The sequence below is a fragment of the Mesocricetus auratus genome, unplaced genomic scaffold, assembly GCF_017639785.1.
Source record: "Mesocricetus auratus isolate SY011 unplaced genomic scaffold, BCM_Maur_2.0 Super-Scaffold_100691, whole genome shotgun sequence".
NCBI lineage: Eukaryota > Metazoa > Chordata > Mammalia > Rodentia > Cricetidae > Mesocricetus > Mesocricetus auratus.
Window position 1 is genome coordinate 2,525,134 of NW_024429267.1, and position 21,245 is coordinate 2,546,378.

At 48.7% G+C, this 21,245-nt stretch overlaps 1 protein-coding gene across 1 annotated transcript in view; it reads right to left on the reverse strand.

Moving 5' to 3' along the window:
- Positions 1–21,245, reverse strand: part of Coro2b (coronin 2B) — a 105,843-nt gene that overhangs the window by 38,112 nt on the left and 46,486 nt on the right. The window lies entirely within an intron of this gene.

Consider the following 21,245-nt stretch of genomic DNA (forward strand, 5'->3'; position numbering starts at 1 on the left):
AACACCCACAGAACCTCTTCTGCATCCCAGCTGGCTTCTAAGCTAGTCTGCATGGACCCCGTGTGGGTCTTTCTGTAATTGTGACTTTCACCATGCACCACACACAGCATCATTTGGGGGACACACAGTCACCGTTACGATATTTGGGAAGTCAGGAATTCCCCACTTCCTGATCTAGAGGATGCTTTCACTCTTCAGTTGCCTTAACCCATGCCACATGCCCCTGGGGGTTCTATTACAGGTGTGCACCACTACACCCGGTTTATGTGGTGCTGGGCATTGATCCCAGCTACTCTACCAACCGAGTTGTTATCTCCATTCCCCAAACAAGCTTTGTCTCTCCAGGGAAATCCCTGGAGCCCTGGGACCCGGCCTCTGCATCTATCCTGGCAGCCCCAGGGCCTCTGCTCCTGTGAGGCCTGAGCTGCCTCTGCATTGTAGAAAAGCTGTGTGCTGGGTAACTTCTGAGCTTGACATTCTCAGCTTTCTCTGGTCAGGCTCGTGGCATGCAGGGCACCTTGAGGGGCTCCTGGGAGGAAGGGGAGCTGCGCCTTCAGTGAAGGTAAGGAAGGGAAGGTGAGCAACACCGTTCCAAGGAGAGAGGACGTGATGACGAAGATGTGAGGCCTGCCAAGGTCATGGTCCTGCAGACACAGATGTATGTACACAACATCCTGGGCCGCCTCCGTACCTAACGACTGTTGGTCTCAGGGCAGGAGCATCGAAAACCCATCTCCAGGGTTCCTATGTATTGACCCACTCAGAGGCAGCCGCAGGCATTGGGGTGTTAGATTCCAGCCTGCCTTGATGGCTGTGGTATAGCCAGCAACAGTGCAGTCAACTAGAAGCAGGCAGACTGGCGGCAGCTGGCATTGCTGGGCTCATGGATGGTGGCTATCCCAGCTACTGGAGCTAACCATTACCCTCCTACCTCAGACTTGCCTTTAGTCAGTGTCCTGAGGACTGCAGTGAAGGTGGAAGGGGAGCAGAGGAGGGAAAGAGGAAGGGGGGCTGGAGAGGGAGCAGGAGGGCTGGTTCAGCTCTGGCTTTGTCCTCATGATAGATGCTGAGAGTAAGCAGCTGCGTTCAGCCTCGATCTGGCCCACCCTCAGCAAGCTCACACACATACACACTGAGCAAGCTGGAACAGAATGGGCATCTAATTAAAGCTGAACCAATCATATTTCTTGATCTCTTGCCTCCCATCCTCTCACACATACACACAGCTGACTGGATCAGATGAACATTTAATTCAAATGGAGTCAATCAGGTTTCCGTCACCTTGTTCAAGGTTTTAATCCCCTCCCACACCCCTGTGCTTGTCCCTAATTTATTTCCCCTCCTAGCCTTATTTTCCTTCTCTTAGGCTCTGTAAATGCCTTACTTTATTATCTGTGTCCCCCATTCTAATGTAGGCCCCAGGAAGGTTGAACTTTTTCTTTTTCTCTTTCTTTCTTTCTTTCTTTCTTTCTTTCTTTCTTTCTTTCTTTCTTTCTTTCCTTCCTTCCTTCTTTCTTCCTTCCTTCATTCTTTCCCCCCTCTCCCTCCCTCCCTTCCTCCCTTTCTTCATTACTGCAAGGTCCTCAGCACTTCCCATGGTGCCTTGAACACAGTAGGCACTCCAGGAGCATAGTGGAGGAAGTTTTCTCTTCTAGGATAAGCCATACCAGCTGGTAACCACAGGGCATCCAACATGTGCTAGAATTTTCTGGATATTTTAAAAATGTCCTAATGTATTTCTATCTTCATTTTATTTATTTAACTTTATTTTATTTGTCTTTGTGTGTGTGGCACACACACGGACACACAGACACACACACACAGACACACACACACACACACACACACACACACACACACAGGTGCCCACAGGGAGCCAACTGATGTGGGTGCTGGAAAGCAAGCCCCATCCTCTGCAAGAGCGTCACACTGTGAAGTGCCATACTGCTTCTCTAGTTTCTCACTGCTTTACTTGTGACTTGCCCAAGGTCACAGGGGAGAGGCAGAATTCAAAGTCAAGGTGTTTGGGCATTAGATTTCTGTCTGCATCATTCCACTAGTCATCTTGAATTTAAGGTTGACAAACAATCTTATTGAGGTCTCACCATCCTCTTGGGGGAGTGCTATCTCCCTAACTTTAGGGATAGGAGTGAGGGACCTGCTCAAGGTCATACAGTAAGTAAATGATGGAGTTAAAACTAGGACCTGTGACTTCACTTCCTCTTCGTCCCCAGTCCTTCCAGATCCCAGGATACCCCGTGCTGCTGGGGATGAGCTTGAGGAAGTGCAGATCTGGTGTCCTCCCCAAGGAAGGGTGACAGGGCACAGGCTTGTTCAAGTCACAGAGGTCCAAGACTGGCAGGTAGAACCTAGAAACAGCGACTAGAAGGGGGTTCAGAGCAAACTGCAGGGGGAGGGATGCGAATTCCCCAGGCCCTGCTAGATTAGCAGCATTCCGCCAGGATGGCTGCCTTCTCCACATTACCTTCTGCTCTATTTCCCAATTACAGCACGGCTCAGGGAGCTGAGAGCCACGCTGCACTTCGGCCCCGGGGCAGACTAGAATGAGTGGGAGGGGCGAGATTGCCTCCTTTCCTAACCTAGCCGCTTTGTAAAAAGGACTGGAGTCAACTGTGACCAGAAACTCTACCATTGTGATTCATTCCTTTAATGCTCTGCCTTGCTGCTCCAGATTTACCCTTAAGGCGATCACAATGGGAGGAGCCAGCTTGAGTGACAGCGCCTACGTGCCACAGTGCACATGTGGAGGTCAGAGTCTTCACCTTCCATGGTATTTGGGATGGGGGCATCTTTTTGTTGGTTTGTTGTTTTTGAGACAAGATTTTACTATGCATGTATATTAGTTACATTTACATTGCTGTGATAAAATACCATGATTAAAGCAACTTAAAAAGAAAGCATTTGATTGGGCTTATAGCTTCAGAATTAGAGAGTGGAGCAAAGGCATGGATGGTGGCAGGAACAGCCGAGAGCCCAGGTCTTCTGGAAGCAGGAGTAAGAGAAAACTAACTCAGAACGGCAAAAGCCAAGAGTCCTCAAGGCCTGCCCTCAGTGACATACTTCCTGTAGCAAAGCCACATACCCCAATCCCCCCTAAACAGCCACCAACTGGAGAGCAAATAATTTAAATGCTCAAGACTGATTTGGGTCATCTCTTTCAAACCACCACATGGTATAACTCTGACTGGCCTGCAACTCATGAAGACACGCTTGCATGTGCCACAATGCCTATTGCTTTTTTGTTTGTTTTAAGGTCTATTTTTCTTTATGTGTCTCCGTGTGCCTGTGGAGGCCAGAAGAGCATGCCAGATGCCCAGGAGTTGGAGATTTAATGGTTGTGATTTGCCTGACATGGTATCAGGAATCAAAAATCAGGTTCTCTGCAAAAGCAGCAAATGCTCTTCACGCTGAGCCATCTGTCATCCATCTTACCCACTGAGGCATCTTTCTAGCTGCTTCTTGTTCTTCAATGTGAAAGCCAGGCTAGCCCATCTGCAGGTGTCCAGGTTAGCCCATCTGAAGGTAGTTTCCAGGGATCCTCCTGCCTATTACAGGGTCACTGGGGTTAGAGACATATGCTGTCACTTCTAGTGCTACATGACATGGATGCTGTGGAACCAAACTCGAGTCCTCAGCCTCTCCCAGGCTGGCCTTGAACATGAGCTTCTCCTGCCTCTGCTTTCTAAATGCTGCTATTACTCCCCAGGTGGGTACCAGCAGGACTGATAGTCTGCAACACCTGGTCACGGGGGTGGGGTGGGGTGGGGGGGTAAGGTAGTCCCCTGATTGACAGAAGGCACACATTCAATACTCATTCCCCTATTACAGGCATTACCAGGGAGGGTCCCAGTTGTTAACAATGAGGCTGTGCTATTGCAATTTAACCAGCAGAGGGCGATGGCTGCGCAGCTCTAGGTTTCGGACAGGCGGCAGCTCAACCCTTTCCTAGACAGAGGCTCCAAAGACAATTTTTGAGAGTGGGTTCTTTCCTTCTACCATGTGAGTTTCAAGGGCTGAACTCAAGTTTGTTAGGCTTGGAGGCGGGCAGGCACCTTTACCTGCTGAGTTATCTTGGTGGCTCTAAACAAAATCTTTACTACCTAGAAACTGTCAGGGATTTCTCTGATGAGCCCAAACCTGCTCACCCTTGGGGCTCCACCTCTATGGGCCTTTTTCCTGCCTCACTTCATGCCTCTCTTCCTAAGACACTCTTGTTCATACTGCTGCATGCCTGGCACCTTTGCATCAGAAGTGTCTGGAGGCCTCTGTGAGCTACTCACCTCATAGCCTCTCCCCCACATCCCCTCAGTTTCTACCATTGTCATTATGGTTGGAAATAGCCATAGCATATGTTTTCTTCCTTGTTTATCTTTTGAATGACTTGCCAAGATCCAGAAGGTTCTCTGATCTCTTGGACTTCCCTGGCCTCTCCCCACTGCCAGGCCTGTGTCTGCAGATGGACATTTGGAGTGACAGATGGCCCAGGCCATCGCTTAGATGGGGACTTACTGAGTGCCAGGTAGTATGTTAGCTAGCTAGCTAGCATCACCCATTCTATTCTGGCCTTGTCACTTTCTGGATGGGTGACTTTGGGTCAGTAGCTCAGTTGTCTCACCTGTGAAACAGGGGCCCTTGTTAGGGTTGTCGTGACTATCTGGCGAGAGCCATCCAGATTCCAACAGCTCTGTGCCATGAGAATCCTCCACAGGTGCACACCCATCATCCCCCAAAGTGCTGCAAGGTAACATTATTGGCTCCTGGTTTGTAAATAAGAAGACAAACTAGAACCGGGCGTTGGTGGTGCACATCTTTAATCCCAGCAGTTGGGAGGCAGAGGCAAGTGGATATCTGTGAGTTCAAGGTCACCCTGGTCTACAGAGCAAGTTCCAGGACAGCCTCCAAAACAATACAAAATAACCCTGTCTCAAAAAGAAAAGAAAAGAAGAAGAAGGAGGAGGAGGAGGAGGAGGAGGAGGAGGAGAAGGAGGAGGGGGAGGAGAAGAAGAAGAAGAAGAAGAAGAAGAAGAAGAAGAAGAAGAAGAAGAAGAAGAAGGAGGAGGAGGAGGAGGAGGAGGAGGAGGAGGAGGAGGAGAAGGAGAAGGAGGAGGAGGAGAAGGAGGAGGAGGAGGAGGAGGAGGAGGAGGAGGAGAAGAAGAAGAAGAAGAAGAAGAAGAAGAAGAAGAAGAAGAAGAAGAAGAAGAAGAAGAAGAAGAAGAAGAAGAGGAAGACAAACTAGCATTCGAGGTAGCTCATGTCTGCAACCCTGGCAGAGGCAGGAGAATCAGAGTACGTATGCATAAAGTCAGGCAGGGCTGCCTAGAGAGACCCAGTGTCAGACAGACAGAAGAGGAGACAGGATTGAGGGCTCAGTCAGTACTGTGCTTGCCACTCAAGAATTAGTACCTGAATTTGATCCCCCAGAACCCACAAAAAAAGCCAGGCAGTACCTACCTGCCATCCAGCTCTGGGAGGTAGAGACATGATGAGATTAAGAGGGAGAAAGAAGTTAGGCCCAGTGTAAACCAGCTTCCGGACTCTAAGTTGCTGACCCCCAAAAGGGCTGTTTGTCCGTGAGGGAGTGGTTGTGGGTGGAATGAGGTCTGCAGGAAACTCTGACCTGTTCACAAAGCTGGCTGATCTGACATCTAAAGTCCCATCACCAGGCAGACCTAGACCACCGTCAAGAGTTCTCAGCACACTCAGCCACTAAGGGCTGCCTCCTGACAGGACTCTGCCTGGGATCCCAGCCCAGCCTGGCTACTGGGGAGGAAGGATGGCCTGGTGTAGTGGCAGCCTCAGAGAACTAGCATCTTTGGCTCAGTGGGCTGAGCATAGCAGGACAAGGGTGGAGGTAGACTGAGCTCTACATTCCTAATGGGGAGGGAACACAGCTGGGGAGAGCCCATGTTCTGGGCCAACCTGTCCTTGACTCCAGCCCAGGAGAGTCAGACTCTGGGCTGGGGTCAAGGACAGGAGAGGCAGGAGGCAGAGCCAAGAGGGACTTCAACTAGAAGCAGGAGCCTTGTGGACTTCAAAGTAATGGATGACCCTGAACCAGAATGGGTCTGTTTGTGTGGGCTATACCGGGGACAGGGAGCCAAGCGAGACTCCTCCAACAAGGGCAGTATTTGCATCAGTTGAGAAGAGGTCATCATCTTCCTCTGGGGAGCAAGAGTTGAGAGTGATCACTTCAGTCACAACCATGCTGTAGTTTCTGGCAGCATTTCACCAAGCCCACATCCTGACCAAAACCCATGTGTTTTCTTATCCATTCATTCATCTATCCATCCACCTGTCCATGTGTCTGTCTGTCTATCTATCTATCTATCTATCTATCTATCTATCTATCTATCTATCTATCCATCCATCTATCCATCCATACATCCAGCAATCCATCTACCTACTTACTTATATTGTATGCATATGTGTGTTTGTGAGTGTATGTAGTGGATGTGGTGTGTGCGTGTATGGTGTATGTGCACATGTATGTGATGATGCACAAATGGAGGTCAGAAAAGGATGCTGAGTACCCTTCTCTATCACTCTCCATTTATCCCCATGGGACAGGGTCTCTCACTGAAACTGAATCTAGGTTGGCAGACAGCCAAGTCCCAGCAATCCTGCTGACACTCTTCAAAGCCCGAGGGTTATAGGCAACCATGGCTACACCCATGTAGCTTTTTTAGGTAGTTGCTGGTGATTTGAACCCAGGTCCCAATGCTTGCACAGCAAACATTTTATCCACAGAGTCATCTCCCCAGTATTGTACTTTCTTCGATAACCTTTCTGAGGAATTTTACTCAGGATGATTGCAGTAGTCCATCAGGTGTGTCCAAACTGGACCCCCATGCAGCCAAGAATGACTTTGAATGCAGACAAGATTATAAGCTTGCTTAAAACATTATGAAGGTATCGTTTGTGATTTAGTCTTTATGCAATTCAATTGGGAAACTCTCGAATGTGAACTTTTTAGATGACTACATTGTGTCTCAGGGTCAAGAGGTTGTCTATCACAGGGCTGGGAGAGGCACAAAGCTTGTCTGTGTCTTCACCATCCTCCAACACCAGCAATCCTACTCCGTGTGTGCACCCTCCCTGTCCTCACAAGCCATCCAGGAGTTCACTCAGCGAGGCTAGAAGGACCTTCTCAGGCCACTTCCCTGTCTTTGGGAGTCTGCCAAGAGAATCCACTGGGGAGGAACTGAGGAAAGGAAGCAAATGAAGAAAGGAAGTTCCCACCAACTGCCAGGAGAGAGCTGATCTTCTCGAATATCCTCCCCCCCTCCCACTCCTACCCAAAAGCTGTGCAGCAGCTTAGAACACTTCAGGGATGGGGAAGGCTCCTTCATCTCCAGTCCACTGAATATTATTCACCCCACGTTGTCCTAAGCCCAGGCTCTCCCCTACTTTTGACACCACATATCTTCAACCCTAGGCCAAAGCACAGAGCTCCCCATGGTCTCACTCGGTACCCACACATCTGAGCATAGCCTGATGACTTATTGTGTGCCACAGGAAATGTCCCTAAGGAAACTTTCTGTCTTTAAGACTCTACCTGCCAGGCGTTGGAGGCACAGGTTTTTAATCCCAGCACTCGGGAGGCAGAGGCAGGCAGATCTCTGTGAGTTTGAGGCCAACTTGGTCTACAAGAGCTAGTTCCAGGACAGTCTCCAAAGCCACAGAGAAACCCTGCCTCAAAACCCCCTCCAAAAACAATCTAGTCTCCACACTCTCCACACACATCTCTACACCTGTGGAAGGGGCCTGTCCACGATTATTCTCTGCCACACCAGGGTGGTGAAGGCCGGCAAACAGCCTAATCAGCCATCAGTATGCAGGTGTGGCTGGCACATGACACACATGTGGACAAGGGAGCCTCACACTCAGGTGAAAACAGAAGGGGAAACCATTGACACTTGATGAGGTCCAAGGTGCAGAGTTTAGAAAGAAGGCGAGACATAAGGGGACATGGCATCAGTGTAAAGAAGGCACAGATACGCAAGTGCACCTTCACGCCAGGCGGCCCGAGTCCTGCTGAACCCATCGTAAGCCTTACGCGTAACATGCTGACCCCCTGAGCATCACAGCTTAGCCACATGCACGTTACAGTTCAGGCTCCTTGGTGGTCACGTGACGCAGGCTGCTGCAGCTGTAGGCCTGCTTCACAAGGGAGTGCTGTGCACAACTGTAAGCATGGAAAAAGCTCAGAATTCCAAACACGCAGTCTCCGCCGAGCACATGAAGTTAAAAAAAAATCTTAACTTTTTTTCATTCGTCTATTTGTTTGCTTTGTGTGGTGTGGGCACCTACACCATAGTGTGAGGTCAGGGGACAGCTTTCCGGAATCGTAGTTCTCTCCTTCCACCGTATGGGCCTCAGGGGTTGAGCTCTAGTCGTCAGGTTTGGGAGAAAAGTCCCTTTACCCACTGAGCCATCTTGCCAGTCCACACACACAGAAACTTGAGTTGAGTTGAGTTTCTGTAAGTAGAAACTGTGGGTGTCTACATCCCTGTGTGGGTCTCTCCCTCTCTCCCTCTTTTGTGTGTGTGTGTGTGTGTGTGTGTGTGTAAATCTTGGGGAAGATGCCCATCATGCCGGCTGCCCTCAATGGAGGACCTGAGTGGCTTCGTTTTTGAGGTTTAAGTTGCACGAGGGATCCAGGGCTTGGGTATGAGTAGATGGGGTTCCAGGTGGTGGAGCTCCTGCAGGTGGATCCTAGCAGGGATGGGTCGCACAAGCGAGGGAAGATCACAAGCGGGCAGAGGCACTTGCAGCCAAGCCTGGCGACTTGAGTTAGGCCCTGGTACCCACACAGTGGAAGGAGAAAATCAATTCCTGCAAGTTGCCCGCTGACCAAGTGGGCTTACTGGACCTGGGACTGTGGGTCCCTTCCTCTTGTATGAGATCTGGATGACAAGGGACATAGTTGACACTCAGGAGCCAGCAGACTGGCACTGGCCTGCTCCACACCCCCACTGCCATGCAGGGAAGGCAGGAAGAAGGCCCAGATGGCAGGCGTGGCCCAGCCCCCCAGCCAGGCTCACCCAGCTGTCACTTTGGAGAGGCTCCTATCTAGCCCTCCTCTACTCCCATGAACAATTGGGAGCCAGCCAGCCTGGCCCCAGCTGTTCCTACTCAGCGGTCCAGGGTACCCACACACCCACGCTTCTGGGGCTTTGTCTCTCCAGATAGGAGGAAGGCAGATTCCTGGATGTCAGGGATGGAAAGACCTTGGAGGACCACCATTCAACAGCTCACTCTATAGGGGAACTGAAGCCCAGAAGAGACAAAGAACTTGCCCAAGCCTCCAAAGAACCTGACAGAGAAGGCAAGCTTCCTGACTGCCAGTTAAGACCTAGATCTTGGGACACTCCCGCGGTGTGGAGCACTCAGAGAAGCCTTGCTGCCATTCCACAAGTCTTCATCTAAGGCAGCTCTGCCCGTCCTTGTGTTATTGAGTGATATCCTGTCTGGGATTCTGTTTCTGGGGCTTTAACCCAGGTGATTCCTCACACTCCTCACTAAGGCCTGTGAGTTTCCTGAGGAAAATTGAAGCTGCATTTTCTTAGGCATGGCCCCTAAGACTCACACATTCTTTGTTTATAAAGATAAGGAACAAACCCGTGTGGGATTAGCAGAGCCAGTAACACTTTCATTAGTAGGCAGTGAGATATCCAGGTCAAAATACTGTTTATGCTATTTACTATTCTCCCTCCCTCCCTCCCTCCCTCCCTCCCTCCCTCCCTCCCTCCCTCCCTCCCTCCCTCCCTCCATTCTTCCCTTCCTCTTGGTAGCAGGGTTAAGGATTGGACCCAGGGCCACACTTCACCACTGAGCTATGCCCCTGCCTCTCGCTGCTAGTTTGAAGTTCTTTGGCCCACTCTGGTTAAAGCTCTACTCTGCATGATCACAGGGCTGGTGCACATATAATGGCTGCTGTAATGGAACAGTTGCTTCTGTTCATCTGGTTTATGCTCTCATCAACTTTGTCCTATGGAGGGATCTGTAACTTTTTTAGAATGCCTAGAGTCTATGCCCGATGCCCCCTGGGCATGTGCCTTCCTGCTGAGGAAGATAGCACTCCATAAGGCAGGTCCCTGGAATGTTCATGTCACCTGGATGCCACCTTAGTAACTTTAGTACAGGTCAGGGGCTGGGAAAAGGAATGAGCTCATAAAGCCTTAGGACCTGAGGCCAAGTCCCATCGCTCCCATAACCAGTAGGTGTGGTGGTGTGATCCTATAATCCCAGGACTGCAGAGGCAGAAACAGAAACAGGAGACTTCCTGTGGCTTGCTAGCTAGGCAGTGTGTTCAATAAGAGACCTGTCTCAAAAAAGAAAAGAAAAGAAAAGAAAAAAAAGAAACATATGCACACACACGGGCACACACACACATGCACACAGGTCACTACGTAGCTGTGCAGCCTCAACCAAGTCTCTCACCCTCTCAGGCCCTTGGTGTCTTCACACATAGACTGCAGCTTTAAACACTGCCCCCCCCCCCATCTTCCTCCTCCTGTGTTCACCTGAAGACCTACTTGGAATTTTAGGCACGGGTTGCTTAGCAACTAAAATTAAGGTCTTTGATGAGTACACTGGGGGTGGGGGAGGCGGCAGAGGAGAAGCAGGAACACTCTGTGAACGGATGGGGGTGGGGGGAGGCTGAGGAGGGACATTCAGAAATGGAAAGTGCCCCAGGGGCTAGCCCAGTCCTGGGGTTCTCAGGAGAGGCACACAGGCAGCCATTGTGTCTTGCTGAGGCCTCCGGACCCCACTGGGCCCTGGGAAGATGTTCAGTACCCTCCCCCTCTTGACATCCTATGTCACTTTTGTTCCTTGAAGCCCTAGGAGGTAGAACTGGACATGCCGAGGCTCCAGTAGAGGGGTGCTGTGTGTGGAGGGAGGGATGCTGTGTGTGGAGGGAGGGGTGCTGTGTGTGGAGGGAGGGGTGCTGTGTGTGGAGGGAGGGGTGCTGTGTGTGGAGGGAGGGGTGTTGTGTGTGGAGGGAGGGGTGCTGAGTGTGGAGGGAGGGGTGCTGTGTGTGGAGGGGTGCTGTGTGTGCAAGCATGTTCTCGGTTCCCCCCTTCCAAGGCCTTGGGAATGGCAATCTCATGTGGCACATTTCACGGCCATCCAGAATTTCACCAGCAACTCCTTTGCCTCACCCAGTGGATATTCCCTCGGAAAGAAGCTGTTGTCATCTCTGACACCTTTGTAGAGAGACTTGGAACTCTGAGAAGTGACCAAGGTCAGACTCCCTGGGAAGGGTCCAGAGAGTGTCCAGGCACACCATGTACGGTTCCCCTTTGCTGGCTGTAGGCTTTATTGGCCATTGCTGAGAAAGGGGGACAAGCAGGAGCCCTTTACATCACTGTAGCTCCTGGTCATTGAGCACATGCTGTGTGGCAGACTATGTGTCTGACATTTTATGTAATCATCACAACAACCCTGAAAAACAAGGACCATTAGAGCTTCACACACAGGGAACCTGAGGCAAAGTGACTAGGGTTGTACAACTAGGGGTTGGGGCTATGATCCCTGAATGCCTTAGAAAACAGGAAGCAGATCAGACTCACAAAGTGCTTTGTGGGACAGTCCTGAGGCCCGGGGCAGGGAGAGCATCCACTCACAGCCTGACTCAGCTCTGTAGGTTCATGGCACAGCAAGCCAGGTGCTATTTAGACGCTGGCTTTGTGGGGAATGGGAAGCCCCTTGTGGTGCAGGAGCCAGCTCTGCAGATGAGTTTTCAGACTCCTCCGAATACCCACCAGCCGTGCTGCATCCCTGGTCTAGAGACCCCCAAATCCTCATCTCAAAACTTTGAAATAAATGAATTTGAGACATTTCCATCCTGAGGAAGGGCTTGCCTTCACCTTTTTTTTCTTCCAAAAATAAGCATCTATTCTTCCAAAAAAGGGAAACCACAAAACCACAAAGTGAGAGTGTCAATCTCAGATCTCAGACAAATGGAATAAAGTTGGGACTTCTGGTGCATGCTCTCTCTCTCTCTCTCTCTCTCTCTCTCTCTCTCTCTCTCTCTCTCTCTCTCTCAGCTCAAGTCTCCCCCTTTCCCAAAGTCACCTACTGTACTCAACCTGTCACAGGCTTTGAGATGTAAATTGCATCAACTGGAAGGAGAAGGCAGCTTGAAGAACAAAGGATGAGCGAGGAAAGATGGGAAAAATGGATTTGGAAAAACTCTCTGAATTCCCCAGGAGAAGGAGGAGGCTGAAGGGGGTCCTGTCTAAGTGGGAAGTAGTTCAGAGCTGATTTTTAGGAGGGGGTGGGGTAGCATGAAGGCTGATCTTATTGCAGTTCTCTAGGCTGGACATCCCAGCATGCTATGAGCCATGGAACTGCCTGGCTCAGTGATTTTTGGACTTAACTCCATAGTGAAGGCTGCTGCTGGGTCAGCAGGCTGTCTGTAAGGGGAAGTAGGAACCATGCCTCTGGGACAAGTTTCAGGTCAGTCCAAGGTGCCAGGTGTGAAGCCATCCAAGCTTTGTGCAAACCAGACATGCCCTCACCACTAAGACAGCCAACTAGACTGTGAACTCATGTGGATAAGGGCTTGGTCTTGTTTACTTCCATCCCTGGTGTAGGAACTATTTTTTTTCTTTGCTTTGATTTTGGCAGGGTCTTTCTATGTAGACTTAGCTGGTCTGGAGCTCACTTTGTAGACCAGGTTGGCCTCACAGAGATCTGCCTGCCTTCCAAATGCTAGGATTAGAATCATGTGCCACCACCCCTGGGTAGGATCTGTGACTGAAGGATAGTGGGTACTCAATAAACATTTATTGGATGGCTTAGATGGAAGGATGGATAGGTGTGTGGATAGACGGGTATGTGGATGGATGGATGGGTGGATGGATGGATGGTGCAACCATATGGTGAATAAAGGAGCAGCCAAGTGCTCTAGCAAGGGAGACATAGACTATCTGAAGTTAGGTTTTGGCTGGCAATGTTTTTACAGAGCTGGCATTTGAAATGGGTCTTTGAGAGGGAGCAGCCATCTTTGTCTACTGCACAGCACCAATGTGCAACACTGGTGAGGACATGCTTGAATAGAATGGTGTTAGCAGGGAACAGAATGTAAGCGCTACAATGAGTTCTATAGATCATGGAGTCCAACTTTTTCAGTTTGTGGATAGAAAAACCAGAGCAGAGGAAGGTTACACAGCACTTGAGTAGCATGACAGAGACTGGAACAGGGTGTCTGCCCCTGGGGCCCAGTCACCATCCTGTCCTCAGACTGCCTGGTGGATTTGTGCTTCCCCCAAAGAGCAGAGACAAAGAAATGCAGAGAAGTTCATGGGGCCAGACACAGTGTGCTATGCTTGTAATCCCAGCACTTGGGAGGTAGAGGTAGGAGTACCAGGCTACATAGCCAGGCTCTAAACTGACTTGGGCTAGTGAGACCCAGGCCATAGGTTGTGGGATGCATTTCCCTGATACCCAAGACCAGAGGGAAGCAACTTCTCTGCAGGCTGAGCCATGGCATGATGGGCAGGACCCAGAGACGAACAGCAGTTGAGAATATATCAGCCAGGGGCTCCAGTGTATGGAGGGGACAGTCAGACCCCATCATTTCCCCCCACTAGTAGGAGCACTAGATACTCAACTTAAATGCTCATCTACTAGATAGAGTTGATGCTTGAGCCAGATGCATGGGCCGCATGGTAATGCTCACACACCAGATCCACCAATGGGATATCCATGGGGCCTTTCAAAGACCAGTTCTGATGGCACAAGGATCCAAGATTCCCAGCATGGTGCTGAGGCCCAATTCCTTGCACTATGGCTGAAGGAATGAAGTCAGTCTGGCTTCCTCTCCAGGGCCCCTTCCCTGTCTCTCTTTGACAAATGGCACCATCGCTTTGTCCCTCCACCTGGTCTCCTCGCCTTTGTCTAGCACATGGTAGAATCTTCCTAGAGTAACAGTGACATTTATATTCTATATTATAAAATCACATCTGTACCTCATATTGCAGGAAGGAACCTGCACATAGGCACTGTAAACAGTTCAGGGGGAATGTGACTTGGTGGCCTTGGATATTTGGAAATCCCCACTTCACAGAGGGACAACAATAAGAGAAATATGGGGGAAGTGATAAGGACAGAAACTCAGAGACAAGGCTGACAACCTGCCCAGAGGGATGCAACGAAATTTTGGAATGGGTGACTACCTCTGTTCTAGTACAGAATATACAAACTGGCAATGTTATGGAATGGTGTGTTCAAGTTTGGGGACCAGTCCTCTGGCTTCCCCAACTGCTGGCTGTCAAGATAGCGGGGCCAGACAAAGGTTAACTCTTGAATCCCAGGCATCAGCCTAGGAAGCCAGCATGGGACTGATCAAGACCCCCTGAATCTGGGTGTCAGTGAGGAGGCCTAGGGAATCTATTGAGCCTTGGGCAGCAGATCAGTACCCATCCCAAGTATACACACGGACTTTGGACTCCCATAGAACAATGTGAAGTGCACTCCCACCCGAACTCTTGGGGAAGGGTCTAGGCCCTGCCCTATATGAAATGACAGACTATGCACACCCCCATGGAGGGCCGCACCCTCCCTGGGGAAATGAGGGGATAAGGGGGGGGGCTCGGGAGGAAGGGAGGGAATGGGAGAGGGACCTGGAACTGACTTGTGAAGCAACCTTGTTTCTTATCCAAATTTAAACTGGAAAATAAAATTAAAAAAAATAAAAATAAAATTAAAATAAAAAACAAAAACAAAACAAAACAAAAAAAACTTCACTTCCTGTTTCTGCTCAGTGGCTTCTTCAGAGTCAGGCAGCATGAGCTGTGTATTCCAATCACAGTAATACAGGATGCGACTGCAGAAGCGCCCCTTTCTAGCCCTCCTGTGAGGTAGCCAGGCATGCATCTGGGAGAGCTAGATTCCAGCTGTGCAGTCTCGGATTTCTTTATGCTTCTGTCTCTTCCTCTGTAAAATGGGGAGAGAACTGCATTTTCATAGTGTGTTGCACTCTCAAAAAGTTCCCAGGTGACAACTGTACAGTTGGGAAGAAGCTAGACCCTTGACTTCCAGGCTAGGGTCCTTCCTGCCCACCAGCTGCGGCTTAGTAATTGGCAAGGACCTGTGCTTCCAGCCCTGGTCTTCTTGGGGTTTGGTTCAGCCCTGGGGAGTGTGGCAAGAAAGGGGTGGGGCACTGGGTGGCCGGATGGCTAATGAGGTGCTGGGCACAGTGCCTAGGTTCTGTAATATTCATAAGGCCCTGGCAGCTGTGCCAGGCAATCAGGGTGCTGACTGCTTGCCCATCTGCAACTTAACATTCCGCTCCTGAGAGGTGGGAGCTGGTAGCTGCATGTTAACTAGGAAAACATCAGGAGCTGGCCACCATAGCAGAGGCTGAGCAAGAGCCCAGGAAGACTGGTCACTCCCAGAGCCCCACCCAGAGCCCAAAGGAGCTGACCGTCAGCGTCACAGTACTGCAGTCATGGATGTAGGAGAGCTGGTTCCAGTCAACTCCTGCCCCGGGCCTGGAAGCTGACCTCAGATCTAGCTCCTGTTGTCTCTGCAGCCTCAGTTTCCCCACGTGGAAGATGGAGATGGCTCCCTGAATTCTGAGAGGACTAAGTAAGACTAAGTTCCTTCCTGCCATTACAGCTGTCAGTAGTTTTTGAGGACAGGGCCTACCTTTGAGAGGGTCTCCTGTGGTCCAGGCTGGCCTGTTATGTAGCCAAGAATCACCTTGACCTTTTCCATCTTCCAAGCGCTAGGATTAGAGCCAAGCACTACCAGGGGATGGACCAGGGCCTCTTACATGCTAAGCAAACACTCTCCCAGGTGAGCTCACCATTATTTCCCCTTACACAATGCTTTTTCTACGCAGAATGCTTTAAGTGCTCATTATAAAACAAAATCATGGAGAAAGAAGAAAATCTAAAATGTAGAGCTAGTCACTTTTAACACTGACTAAAGTCCTTTGGCTCTTTTCTAGATACATAGGTGTTTTAAATGAGACCAAGTATGCATTTCCTTTCAAAACTGCATGGCACAAATTGTTTACGCTCATTAATGTCCTTCTGCACAGGTAATTTCCAAAATGTGATCTGAGGTCTTTTGGGCTCTTCAAGACCTTTCCAGGGACCAGTCAGATATCTTAGTAGGTCAGGGCACTTGCTGCCAAGCCTGACAACTTGGGTTGTCACATTCCTGTGCCCACATAGTGTCAGGAGAGAACCAGCTGTGGCAGGTAGCCCTCTGACCTCCACATGTATACCTCGGCAGTTGCAGGCCCCTCCTGGGTGGTTTGGAGGGGAATGGCCCCCATAGACTCATGTGTGTGAATGTTTGGCCCTTAGGGAGTGGCACTAGGTGTGACCTTGTTAGAGTAGGTGTGGCCTTGTTAGAGGAAGTGTGTCACTGTGGAGGTGGGCTTTGAGGTCTAGCCACGCCCAGTGTGGCAGTCTCCTGCTATTGCCTGCTGATCAATGTATAGATTCCCAGCTCCTTCTCCAGCCTGCTGCTGCCATGTTCCACCATGATGATAATGGACTAAACCTCTGAACTGTAAGCCAGCCCCAATTAAATGTTTTTCCTTTATAAGAGTTGCTGAGGTCATAGTGTCTCTTCACAGCCATAGAAACCCTAATTAAGACACCTACCATAAATACATAAAGTATAAGTAAAAAACAAGACCTTTTCAGGGAATCCATGGGCTCAAAACTACTTTGGGCCCATTACTCACACTACATTTCTGCTTGTCCAATCTCATGAGTCTATGGTATTTTTAAAGCAACTTCTCATGCCACACTGCCACAGGCTGAATGAAAAGTAGAAACAATGCTGTTCTTCTCATCCACTTTTTTTTCCAGTGCTGAGAATCTAACCAAGAACCTGCTACATGCTAGGTGGGCACTCTACCACCTGAACCCATCTTGAAACCCTCATTAACTTTTTTGGCTTTAGAAAATATTATTTCTCAAAAAATATTATTTTTCATAAAAATATGTTTTCCTGGAGCATGTGAAATGTGATTACTATTACTTTAGTTCACTGGTACATATTTTAAAGTTTTTATTTTTAAAAACAGGTTCTCATGTAGCCCATGATAGCCTCAAACTCATTATGTAGCAGAGAATAACTTTGAACTTATGATCCTCCTGCCTCCTGAGAACTGGGAGAACTACGAGCCTGAGCCATGGGCCACCATACTTGGTCTGTGCAGCAAGGCTTCATGCATGCTAGGCAAGTACCCCACCAACTGAGCTACACATCCCCAGTTCAGGACGATTTCATGTTTGTGATGAACACACCATGATGAGAGATACAATCCAAGGAAGTGAAAGCCTTCTAGAATTCTTCATCATTCAGAAGTGTGGGGAGTGATCTGGAGACTGAACAGTGCCTGTTTGGGTGACCACAGAACCCACAAGAAGGGAGAGAGGTGCCACTTGCTTCCTCCATGATGGGCCTGCAGGGTGCATACAAATTTTCACTATTATAGCACATCTTTGAATCAGGGTACCCACTCCATGTGAGTGGAACCCCAGGAAGGTGAACAAATGAAAGAGATAGAGACGTGTGTGTGTGTGTGTGTGTGTGTGTGTGTGTGTGTGTGTGTATCACTGTTTCCAGGGAGGGTGATTAGCTCCTATAGCCGGGCGTTGGTGGCGCACGCCTTTAATTCCAGCACTTGGGAGGCAGAGGCAGGCGGATCTCTGTGAGTCTGAGGCCAGCCTGGTCTACAAGAACTAGCTCCAGGACAGACTCAGAGAAACCCTGCCTCAAAAAACAAACAAACAAAAAAAAAAACAACAAAAACAAAAGAGTAGCTCCTATAAACTCATATGTTTGAATGCTTAGTCATCAGAGAATGGAACTCTTTCATAGGATTAGAAGGATTAGGTGTGGCCTTATTGGAGGAAGTGTGTCACTGCCGGTGGGTTTTGAGGTTTCAATAGCCTATGCTAAGTTCAGTCCTCTCACTCTGCTTGTGGAGAAGGATGTAGCTCTCAGCTACTTCTCCAGCACCATGTCTGCCTGCCAATCATGCTCCCTGTCATGATGATAATGGACTAAGCCTCTGGAACTGTAAGCAAGCTCCAATTAAATGTTTTCTTTTATAAGCATTGCCTAGTGTTTCTTCACGCAATAGAACAGTGACTAAGACACAACTTTACAGAGAAGTTGTTTTGTTTTTTTAACTGATGAAAATAATAACAATAAGCCTGGAGGTTAAAAATGCTGCAAACAAGCTGGGCATGGTGGCATACACACCTTTAATCCCAGTGCTCAGGAGGGGGAGGCAGGCAGATCAATGTGAGCTCAAGGTCCACAATAGGGAGTTCCAGCCCAGCCAGAGCTATACGTAGTGAGACCCTGTTTCCAAAAAAAGTAAAAGAAAAGCTGCAAACATTTGAGTGTGTGCATCTGTTAGAGACAGGGTACCTCTGTATAACTCAGGTGGCTCTTGGACATGAGATACCCCTGCCTCTACCTCCTGAGTGCTGTGATTCCAGATGTGTGTCACCATGTCTATTACCTTATTTTTTTTTAAAGACAATGTCTTGCTATAGTTCTGGCTGGCTGGAACTTGATACATAGCCCAAAAAGCAGTCGTTGGATAACTCTGCTTCCTCAGTGCTGAGATCATAGGCTTGTGCTACCACACCCATCTGCTAACATTTTAAGTCCACCTGAAGACAATTCGGCTGAACAGATTCTCGAGGTGGGATGCTGGCTGGTGGGTGTCTTAGAGGTGAATAGGCATCTTCCAGCTACTGGGCTCACTAAATCTCACCAAGAGGCCTGTACACCACAGTCCTGGGTGTTCTCTACTAAATGTGTGTCTTCTGTGAATTGCTAATGCAGGTTTTTTTTTTTTTGTCCGTTTCTGTTTTGTACTGATTTTTCTGGAACTCTCTCTGTTCCAGAACACAAATGTTTCATTTGTTGTGTACTGAAAATATTCTGCTGAAGCACATGGTTTCCTTTTAATTTTGTTTGGGCACCTCATTGTATGCAGTACAGAACTAGTAGCTTGCAAATATATTCTATTGTATCAATCATTTCCCTGATGGTTTAAGGAGATGCTTTGACATATCACGCTTTTCCACACAGCATGATTTAAAGATGTTCTCCTGCTGCCAGTAAGATGGCTCAGTGGATAAAGGTGCTGCCAACCCTTAATGACCTGAGTTCCGTACCTGAGACCCATATGGTAGAGGAAGGAACTGGCTTCTGAAAGCTGTCTTTTAACTCCATACATGCACCGTGCATACACCCTACCCCCACCATACACATATGTACACATACAAACACATGCATATACACATACCACAATACACATTACACATATACATACCACATACATATATACACATATACCACACACTGCACACACACCACATACATACACATACTGCATACACTACATACACACACACACTGCATACACACAGACACTGTACACACTGAATACATAACACACATACCATATACACACACACACACTAAACACTACACACATACACCCCACACACATCAAACACTACACACATACAGACTACACACACACCAATACATACATACAAACTACCCACACATACTACATATATACATATACATACACTGCACACACCACATACATACACATATACCACAGATACACACACCACACCACAAACATACACACATACATACACACCAAGCACTATACACACCACACACACACACATACACAGAAATCACATATATACACATACACATACATCACACATACCCACCACATACTCACAGGTCACACACAGAGATATCATACACACACACACACACACACACCAAACACTATACACCACACACACACACACCACATACATACACACCCACCACACATACATCACACCTGCCACACATACATCATACCTACCACACCCCCATACACATACACACACCACATTCATACACAGAGACCAAACACTATACACACAACACACACATGTACACAGCACACAAATACCACATACATATACATATATAGACATACACCAAATGCTATATACACACAAAACACACATACACATACACCACACACACACCCCACACACATGCCACATGCATACATACCACACATACACACACATATACCTGTACATACCACTCACACATCATAATTACACATACACCATACACACATGCACACACGCACCACACACACAACACACACATAACACATATACACACATCACACATATATGCACATATACAAAGTAAATAACCATAATTTAAAATTATTATTAAAAACCTTTTGAAATGTTTCCCATTTTCCCTGATAGACCAGCACTCTTCTTTCACGCCCTTCCCTTTTTCCTTTCTTAGATAAAAAATCTCACTCCTGTACCTACTCCAACCTCCTAAATGCTGGGATTATGGAAGTATACCACCTATCAGGCTCTCTCCTCTTCTCTCTTCCTCTCCCCCATTTAAACACTTGCATATTGATTCCACCTAGAATTTTTGCTGTGCAAGAAGACACCAAGTGTTGACATGGCCCAGGCAATGGGCTTATCCCACCCACCCCAGGGGTCCACAGGCCTCCACAGCTGCCTGGAGCTGAGCTAGCCCCCATGGCAGAGACTTGAGGCCATCTTGCTTGGAAAGGGAGGCAAGCTGTATTTCAGGGGTCCATAAGCAAAGCCACCAACTTCCCTAAGGAAACGACAACCCATCTCTACTGTGTGATGCACGAATGACTGTCGCCAAGATACCCCTGCATTGCAGCTCCTGGGCAACACTTGAGGGCCATGTGGCCAGTGCAGGGAGAGGAGTTACGACCCTGCTTTATCAATACAGGAAAACAAAAGACACATGTAAGGAGGGCTCCTGGCTGGCAGGGGCGAAAGCCGTTCCTCCAGTCCAAGTCACTCCTTAGAGCTTTCTGAGGTCTAGCCCTGTGGTGGGAAAAAGGATGTGTCCTACGCAGTCTCTAAAGCTGTATCCCCTCTATGGGAAGAAAGCCTGGAAATTGTCCCCGCTACCAGCTGATGGCATTTCTAGAACCAGAGTTTCTTTCTGTAAGCGCCTCCTCCCTGGATCAGGGATGAGTCAGGCCAGGAATGGGAGCTCAGGCATAAACAAGAGAGACTGACAGCAAGCACTTTGCCTGAGGCTCGTGACCTCCCACGGGCCTCCTGGGACTGCGCCTGAATGGCTACAGCGTCAAAATTGCAGCAGTAAGCTTTGTGGGTTTAACCTGC